The sequence below is a fragment of the Salvelinus namaycush genome, unplaced genomic scaffold (genome assembly GCF_016432855.1).
Source record: "Salvelinus namaycush isolate Seneca unplaced genomic scaffold, SaNama_1.0 Scaffold17, whole genome shotgun sequence".
In the NCBI taxonomy this organism is placed as follows: Eukaryota; Metazoa; Chordata; class Actinopteri; order Salmoniformes; family Salmonidae; genus Salvelinus; species Salvelinus namaycush.
In genome coordinates, this window is record NW_024058452.1 from 426,510 (window position 1) to 436,164 (window position 9,655).

Consider the following 9,655-nt stretch of genomic DNA (forward strand, 5'->3'; position numbering starts at 1 on the left):
GCTTAATGTGAGTCTGGAAGGAGAGTTTACAGTCTAACCAGACACCTAGGTATTTGTAGTTGTCTACGTATTCTAAGTCAGAGCCGTCCAGAGTAGTGATGCTGGACGTGCGGGCAGGTGAGGGCAGCGATCGGTTGAAGAGCATGCATTTAGTTTTACTTGCGTTTAAGAGCAGTTGAAGGCCACGGAAGGAGAGTTGTATGGCCTTGAAGCTCGTTTGGATGTCACAAAGTGCTATACAGAAACTATAACTCTACGTATGACCTATTTTAGCCTTAACCCTAATTCTAGGGTAGGGTAGCCTAGAACACTTTTAGAAACTATTTTAGTAATAATATTATGTTAGTAAAATCCATTATAGTACTAAATAGCATTTGATTATTTTGTTAATCAAAACCTGTCTAAATAGCATGTTGATTATTTTGTTAATCAAAACCTGTCTAAACAGCATTTAGATTATTTTGTTAATGAAAACCTGTCTAAGCATTTTGCTTTTATTGTTTTGTTATTTTATTAGATTTATTATTTCAAGGCAGAACACTTGATGAACAAGACACATTAGTTTTATTTTTCTAATGTGGTTTGAACTGGGTGACCTGGTAACCTCTATGTGAAAGTTCAGCAACTGGAATGGGATAGGAGGGGCAGGTTTGAGATCTAAGGAATTAACAAGAAAAATACACTTTATTTCTTAGCTGCCTCACCAATGTCTGTATGTAAATTAATAACATTTAATTACTAAATATTTCCAATAGATGGCAGCATAAGACCACAAAGCATCAGTTATAGGCTACAAGCAGCAATATGATTGACATAAAATAGCATGCAACCACAGACTATATGTCCCATGATTTTCTAAAATGGTCACTCATTACTTTAGTCAGCTATATATCTTGTATTAGGGCTGTGTTGCTTTTGGGAGAGCAAAAATATAGTGATTATAGCAGGTATTGAACACCGGGTAAATAATAGTCAGAACCTCAACCTCAGTAAACATTCATTATAAAACATCATCTTAATATCTGATATTGCGAGTAAACAACCTCGGAATAGAAAAGACAAGAGTGCGTCTTCCAGCCCACCAATAAATTACATAATTCAACCCTCCCGGTTAGTAAATTTACCTCAACATGCCCCCGGAGAAGGCAGAGTGGGGCTGAGTTGACTACTAGCGAGAGAAGGCAGAGCTGGTCGATGCTGGTTAATGAATTTGACAATGAATGTACGTGAAAAATACATTGTTCTAGACCAGAGGTGACTGAATTAATGTTCAGGTTTATTGATAATCATTATATTAATGAAGTATAATTTCAAAAATGAGCATAAAAACAGGTAATAATAAACATGAATCATCATTATATTAGTTCACAGTAATCTGTAAAATGCTTTTTCAGTGCTTCCTCTTGCGTTAGCAGTGTGGAAAGGGACAGAAAGAAGCACACAGGAGTTTACCTGTGAGGGGGAGTGGTGGTGTATCCAGGGAGAAAACTGACCTTCTGTTATCAATCAATCAATTTTATTTTATATAGCCCTTCGTACATCAGCTAATATCTCGAAGTGCTGTACAGACACCCAGCCTAAAACCCCAAACAGCTAGTAATGCAGGTGTAGAAGCACGGTGGCTAGGAAAAACTCCCTAGAAAGGCCAAAACCTAGGAAGAAACCTAGAGAGGAACCAGGCTATGAGGGGTGGCCAGTCCTCTTCTGGCTGTGCCGGGTGGAGATTATAACAGAACTATGCCAAGATGTTCAAAAATGTTCATAAGTGACAAGCATGGTCAAATAATAATCATGAATAATTTTCAGTTGGCTTTTCATAGCCGATCATCAAGAGTTGAAAAACAACAGGTCTGGGACAGGTGGCGGTTCCATAACCGCAGGCAGAACAGCTGAAACTGGAATAGCAGCAAGGCCAGGCGGACTGGGGACAGCAAGGAGTCACCACGGGCGGCAGTCCCGACGCATGGTCCTAGGGCCCAGGTCCTCCGAGAGAAAGAAAGAGAGAAGGAGAAAATTAGAGAGAGCCAAGATTTTCAAAATTTCCATAAATGACAAGCATGGTCAAATAATAATCAGGAATAAATCTCAGTTGGCTTTTCATAGCCGATCATTAAGAGTTGAAAACAGCAGGTCTGGGACAGGTAGGGGTTCCATAACCGCAGGCAGAACAGTTGAAACTGGAATAGCAGCAAGGCCAGGCGGACTGGGGACAGCAAGGAGTCACCACGGCCGGTAGTCCCGACGTATGGTCCTAGGGCTCAGGTCCTCCGAGAGAAAGAAAGAGAGAAGGAGAAAATTAGAGAGAGCCAAGATTTTCAAAATGTTCATAAATGACAAGCATGGTCAAATAATAATCAGGAATAAATCTCAGTTGGCTTTTCATAGCCGATCATTAAGAGTTGAAAACAGCAGGTCTGGGACAGGTAGGGGTTCCGTAACCACAGGCAGAACAGTTGAAACTGGAATAGCAGCAAGGCCAGGCGGACTGGGGACAGCAAGGTGTCATCATGCCCGGTAGTCCTGACGTATGGTCCTAGGGCTCAGGTTCTCAGAGAGAAAGAGAGAACGAGAGAATTAGAGAGAGCATACTTAAATTCACACAGGACACTGGATAAGACAGGAGAAGTACTCCAGGTAACCAACTGACCCCAGCCCCCCGACACAAACTACTGCAGCATAAATACTGGAGGCTGAGACAGGAGCGGTCAGGAGACACTGTGGCCCCATCCGAAGAAACCCCCGGACAGGGCCAAATAGGAAGGATATAACCCCACCCACTTTGCCAAAGCACAGCCCCCGCACCACTAGAGGGAAATCCTCAACCACCAACTTACAATCCTGAGACAAGGCCGAGTATAGCCCACAAAGGTCTCCACCACAGCACAAACCAAGGGGGGGCGCCAACCCAGACAGGAAGATCACGTCAGTAACTCAACCCACTCAAGTGACGCACCCCTCCTAGGGACGGCATGAAAGAGCACCAGCAAGCCAGTGACTCAGCCCCTGTAACAGGGTTAGAGGCAGAGAATCCCAGTGGAGAGAGGGGAACCGGCCTGGCAGAGACAGCAAGGGCGGTTCGTTGCTCCAGAGCCTTTCCGTTCACCTTCACACTCCTGGGCCAGGCTACACTCAATCATATGACCTACTGAAGAGATAAGTCTTCAGTAAAGACTTAAAGGTTGAGACCGAGTCTGCGTCTCTCACATGGGTAGGCAGACTGTTCCATAAAAATGGAGATCTATAGGAGAAAGCCCTGCCTCCCGCTGTTTGCTTAGAAATTCTAGGGACAATTAGGAGGCCTGCGTCTTGTGACCGTAGCGTACGTATTGGTATGTACGGCAGGACCAACTCGGAAAGATAGGTAGGAGCAAGCCCATGTAACGCTTTATAGGTTAACAGTAAAACCTTGAAATCAGCCCTTGCCTTAACAGGAAGCCAGTGTAGGGAAGCTAGCACTGGAGTAATATGATCAAATTTCTTGGTTCTAGTCAGGATTCTAGCAGCCGTATTTAGCACTAACTGAAGTTTATTTAGTGCTTTATCCGGGTAGCCGGAAAGTAGAGCATTGCAGTAGTCTAACCTAGAAGTAACAAATGCATGGATTAATTTTTCTGCATCATTTTTGGACAGAAAATTTCTGATTTTTGCAATGTTACGTAGATGGAAAAAAGCTGTCCTTGAAACAGTCTTGATATGTTCGTCAAAAGAGAGATCAGGGTCAAGAGTAACGCCGAGGTCCTTCACAGTTTTATTTGAGACGACTTTACAACCATCAAGATGAATTGTCAGATTTAACAGAAGATCTCTTTGTTTCTTGGGACCTAGAACAAGCATCTCTGTTTTGTCCGAGTTTAAAAGTAGAAAGTTTTCAGCCATCCACTTCCTTATGTCTGAAACACAGGCTTCTAGCGAGGGCAATTTTGGGGCTTCACCATGTTTCATTGAAATGTACAGCTGTGTGTCATCCGCATAGCAGTGAAAGTTAACATTATGTTTTCGAATAACATCCCCAAGAGGTAAAATATATAGTGAAAACAATAGTGGTCCTAAAACGGAACCTTGAGGAACACCGAAATGTACAGTTGATTTGTCAGAGGACAGACCATTCACAGAGACAAACTGATATCTTTCCGACAGGTAAGATCTAAACCAGGCCAGAACTTGTCCGTGTAGACCAATTTGGGTTTCCAGTCTCTCCAAAAGAATGTGGTGATCGATGGTGTCAAAGGCAGCACTAAGGTCTAGTAGCACGAGGACAGATGCAGAGCCTCGGTCTGACGCCATTAAAAGGTCATTTACCACCTTCACAAGTGCAGTCTCAGTGCTATGATGGGGTCTAAAACCAGACTGAAGCATTTCGTATACATTATTTGTCTTCAGAAAGGCAGTGAGTTGCTGCGCAACAGCTTTTTCTAAAATCTTTGAGAGGAATGGAAGATTCGATATAGGCCGATAGTTTTTTATATTTTCCGGGTCAAGGTTTGGCTTTTTCAAGAGAGGCTTTATCACTGCCACTTTTAGTGAGTTTGGTACACATCCGGTGGATAGAGAGCTGTTTATTATGTTCAACATAGGAGGGCCAAGCACAGGAAGCAGCTCCTTCAGCAGTTTAGTAGGAATAGGATCCAGTATGCAGCTTGAAGGTTTAGAGGCCATGATTATTTTCATCATTGTGTCAAGAGATATAGTACTAAAACACTTAAGTGTCTCTCCCGATCCCAGGCCCTCGCAGAGCTGTGCAGATCCAGGACAGCTAAGCCCTGGAGGAATACGCAGATTCAAAGAGGAGTCCGTAATTTGCTTTCTAATGGTCATGATCTTTTCCTCAAAGAAGTTCATGAATTTATTACTGCTGAAGTGAAAGCCATCCTCTCTTGGGGAATGCTGCTTTTTAGTTAGTTTCGCAACAGTATCAAAAAGAAATTTTGGATTGTTCTTATTTTCCTCGATTAAGTTGGAAAAGTAGGATGAGCGAGCAGCAGTGAGGGCTCTTCGGTACTGCACGGTACTGTCTTTCCAAGCTAGTCGGAAGACTTCCAGTTTGGTGTGGCGCCATTTCCGTTCCAATTTCCTGGAAGCTTGCTTCAAAGCTCGGGTATTTTCTGTATACCAGGGAGCTAGTTTCTTATGACAAATGTTTTTCGTTTTTAGGGGTGCAACTGCATCTAGGGTATTGCGCAAGGTTAAATTGTGTTCCTCAGTTAGGTGGTTAACTGATTTTTGTCCTCTGACGTCCTTGGGTAGGCAGAAGGAGTCTGGAAGGGCATCAAGGAATTTTTGTGTTGTCTGAGAATTTATAGCACGACTTTTGATGCTCCTTGGTTGGGGTCTGAGCAGATTATTTGTTGCGATTGCAAACGTAATAAAATGGTGGTCCGATAGTCCAGGATTATGTGGAAAAACATTAAGATCTACAACATTTATTCCATGGGACAAAACTAGGTCCAGAGTATGACTGTGGCAGTGAGTAGGTCCAGAGACATGTTGGACAAAACCCACTGAGTCGATAATGGCTCCGAAAGACTTTTGGAGTGGGTCTGTGGACTTCTCCATGTGAATATTAAAATCACCAAAAATTAGAATATGATCTGCTATGACTACAAGGTCTGATAGGAATTCAGGAAACTCAGAGAGGAACGCTGTATATGGCCCAGGAGGCCTGTAAACAGTAGCTATAAAAAGTGATTGAGTAGGCTGCATAGATTTCATGACTAGAAGCTCAAAAGACGAAAACGCCATTTTTTTTTTTGTAAATTGAAATTTGCTATCGTAAATGTTAGCAACACCTCCGCCTTTGCGGGATGCACGGGGGATATGGTCACTAGTGTAACCAGGAGGTGAGGCCTCATTTAACACAGTAAATTCATCAGGCTTAAGCCATGTTTCAGTCAGGCCAATCACATCAAGATTATGATCAGTGATTAGTTCATTGACTATGACTGCCTTTGAAGTGAGGGATCTAACATTAAGTAACCCTATTTTGAGATGTGAGGTATCACGATCTCTTTCAATGATGGCAGGAATGGAGGAGGTCTTTATCCTAATAAGATTGCTAAGGCGAACACCGCCATGTTTAGTTTTGCCCAACCTAGGTCGAGGCACAGACACAGTCTCAATGGGTATGGCTGAGCTGACTACACTGACTGTGCTATTGGCAGACTCCACTAAGCTGGCAGGTTGGCTAACAGCCTGCTGCCTGGCCTGCACCCTATTTCATTGTGGGGCTAGAGGAGTTAGAGCCCTGTCTATGTTGGTAGATAAGATGAGAGCACCCCTCCAGCTAGGATGGAGTCCGTCACTCCTCAGCAGGTCAGGCTTGGTCCTGTTTGTGGGTGAGTCCCAGAAAGAGGGCCAATTATCTACAAATTCTATCTTTTGGGAGGGGCAGAAAACAGTTTTCAACCAGCGATTGAGTGCTGAGACTCTGCTGTAGAGCTCGTCACTCCCCCTAACTGGGAGGGGGCCAGAGACAATTACTCGATGCCGACACATCTTTCTAGCTGATTTACACGCTGAAGCTATGTTGCACTTGGTGACCTCTGACTGTTTCATCCTAACATCGTTGGTGCCGACGTGGATAACAATATCTCTATACTCTCTACACTCGCCAGATTTAGCTTTAGCCAGCACCATCTTTAGATTAGCCTTAACGTCGGTAGCCCTGCCCCCTGGTAAACAGTGTATGATCGCTGGGTGATTCGCTTTAAGTCTAATACTGCGGGTAATGGAGTCGCCAATGACTAGGGTTTTCAATTTGTCAGAGCTAATGGTGGGAGCCTTCGGCGTCTCAGACCCCGTAACGGGAGGAGTAGAGACAAGAGAAGACTCAGACTTGTCATTTGTGGTCATATGCTAGAGAGATTAAAGTAGATGTCACACGTCAAAATTTTGATTGATGACCCTATGTGAACCTATGTGACCGCTATGTGAACCCTATGTCCTGATGACGTGTACATGTCCCAAGGGCTGCCGGTCAGGCCAGCCTGGTGGTTAGGTGGGGGCTGGTTGGGTGAGTAAGGGTCCCGTTGTCAGGTCAACCGGTAATGATTTATGACCCAAGCCTGATTGGGGGCTGGCTGGTTGAGTAAGGGTCCAGTTGTCAGGTCAACCGGTAATGATTTATGACCCAAGCCTGATTTATGACCCTATGTAATGATTGATGACCCAATGGCTTGTAGAAGGGTGCATGCCAATATTTGGGTTTCAGGTCAGGACAACGTGGTGGTTAGGGGGGTAGGGTTGTGGGGTAAGTAAGTGACCAGGTGTCAGGTCAACCTGTTACTGTTTCTCACGGTTTGGGGTGGTTAATGCCCCTTATAAAGCGCCTGAACAATACCTGTTTAAGACTGTACATGATAACCCCCCGGAATATTAAACAAAAATGACACCTATGCCAATTTTAGGGATGTTATGCTCACCATGTCATGAACTCGTTAGTTTGTTCCCTCTTAGCGCAGTCTGTCCCTCAGGGAAAAACATTTCTAGGTGGGCTTAAACAAATCTACAGTGAAACAAAAGTGTACATTTTACACATATGTTTATCGACTTTTAAAAAGACCACAGTAACATGACAGATATAGCGGAGATGCATGCTACACAAATCTGCTAGTGGATATTCAATGTACAACAATAGTCTTAGGTAACAAGCAATACGTGTTAAATATGAGCCACAGTCAATCATGACAGCCTCTTTAGGAAAGGCCTTTACTTATGACTTAAACAGATTATTTTTCTACCCATCTTATTCATTAAAGCTGGGGGCATACCCCAGGATTTACATACCGGACGGATTAGCTACCCCTGTAGGGAAAAACTTACGGAGCTTTTAGGGAGTGTGCAAGCGTCTTAGCGATCGGATAATGGTCAGGGCTAACCAGATCCCTGGATCTGTAAGAAAGGCTTCGTAAAATACCTTAATAATGTAAGGCTATAAAATGTATGTACTAAATATTTTGAATGAAATAAATGGTTTTAAAAGCAGAATCTTACCATGTCAGGAACTCTTTAGTTTGGTCACTCTTAGCGCAGTCTGTCCCTGAGAAAAGAAAAAAACTTGCGGAAGGCGCGCGTGTGTGTGCGTGCGTGTGCTGTAGTGGATGTGTGTGTGTTTCAAAAAACAGAGAAAAAGGGGTGGGGTGTGTGTTCAAAAATGCCCATGCATCTGCGCTCAAGGCTCTCTCTCTCTCTCTCTCTCTCTCTCTCTCTCTCAGTAAATGTTTTATCAACAGTTATAGAAATATTAAACAAGCCTTAGTTCAAAACATAATTTAGGTTTTAGGGTCTAATGTAGCAAGCAATACGTGTCAAATAGGGGCCACAGTCAATCATGACAGCCTCTTTATGAAAGGCCTTTACTTATGACTTAAACAGATTCATTTTCTACACATCTTATTCATTAATGCTGTAGGATAAATCAGGTGTTTCTAGGTGGGCTTAAACAAATCTACAGTGAAACAAAAGTGTACATTTTACACATATGTTTATTGACTTTTAAAAAGACCACAGTAACATGACAGATATAGTGGAGATGCATGCTACACAAATCTGCTAGTGGATATTCAATGTACAACAGGGGTCTTCTGTAACAAGCAATACGTGTTAAATATGGGGCCACAGTCAATCATGACAGCCTCTTTAGGAAAGGCCTTTACTTATGACATAAACAGAATAATTTTCTACACAGCTTATTCATTAATGCTGTGGGATAAATCAGGTGTTTCTAGGTGGGCTTAAACAAATCTACAGTGAAACAAAAGTGTACATTTTACACATATGTTTATTGACTTTTAAAAAGACCACAGTAACATGACAGATATAGTGGAGATGCATGCTACACAAATCTGCTAGTGGATATTCAATGTACAACAGGGGTCTTCTGTAACAAGCAATACGTGTTAAATATGGGGCCACAGTCAATCATGATAGCCTCTTTATGAAAGGCCTTTACTTATGACTTAAACAGATTATTTTTCTACCCATCTTATTCATTAAAGCTGTGGGCATAACCCAGGATTTACATGCCGGACGGATTATCTACCCATGGAGGGAAAACTTACGGAGCTTTGAGGGAGTGTGCAAGCGTCTTAGCGATCGGATAATGGTCAGGGCTAACCAGACCTCTGGATCTGTAAGAAAGGCATCGTAAAAGACCTTAATTATGAACGGTTATAAACTGTATGTACTAAATATTTTGAATTAAATAAATGGTTTTAAAAGCAGAATTTCACCTTCTAACGATAGGAATAAGTCCTTTCCTTCTATCACCAAGCATGCCCCGGAAAATGCCCATGCATCTGCGCTCAAGGCTCTCTCGCTCTCTCTCTCTCTCTCTCTCTATGCAGGGGGTCGTTTGAAACCAAGGTTTACACTATCCGGCAAAACAGATGCCTACCCCCCCAACAAAAATATTGTGTCTTACGCCTCCTAAACACAAAGGCCTTTCAAAAACTAATTGTTAGGTGGGCTAAAAAGTCATTCAGCCCAGCGATGTCGAGACCTCCCCACCCCAGCATCTAGATGCTAGCCCCCCGGAGATTTTAGAATATCAAAAGGTACCTAATGTTTAGACACCCCCAATACCATGTGTTTGAACCAAATACCATGTGTTTGAACCAAATACCTTAGGCTTCAAAGATAGCTGGGGTCTAGTCCTAAA

General features: G+C 43.0%; 1 long non-coding RNA gene across 1 annotated transcript; it reads right to left on the bottom strand.

The window, feature by feature from the left end:
* Window positions 1–7,412: 7,412 nt before the first annotated feature.
* Window positions 7,413–8,036, bottom strand: LOC120037322. Its single transcript, XR_005474800.1, has 3 exons — window positions 7,990–8,036; window positions 7,819–7,887; window positions 7,413–7,501 (listed from the first exon to the last, which is right to left on the bottom strand). It is a non-coding gene; the product is annotated as an uncharacterized LOC120037322 (long non-coding RNA).
* Between the last annotated feature and the right edge of the window lie 1,619 nt (window positions 8,037–9,655).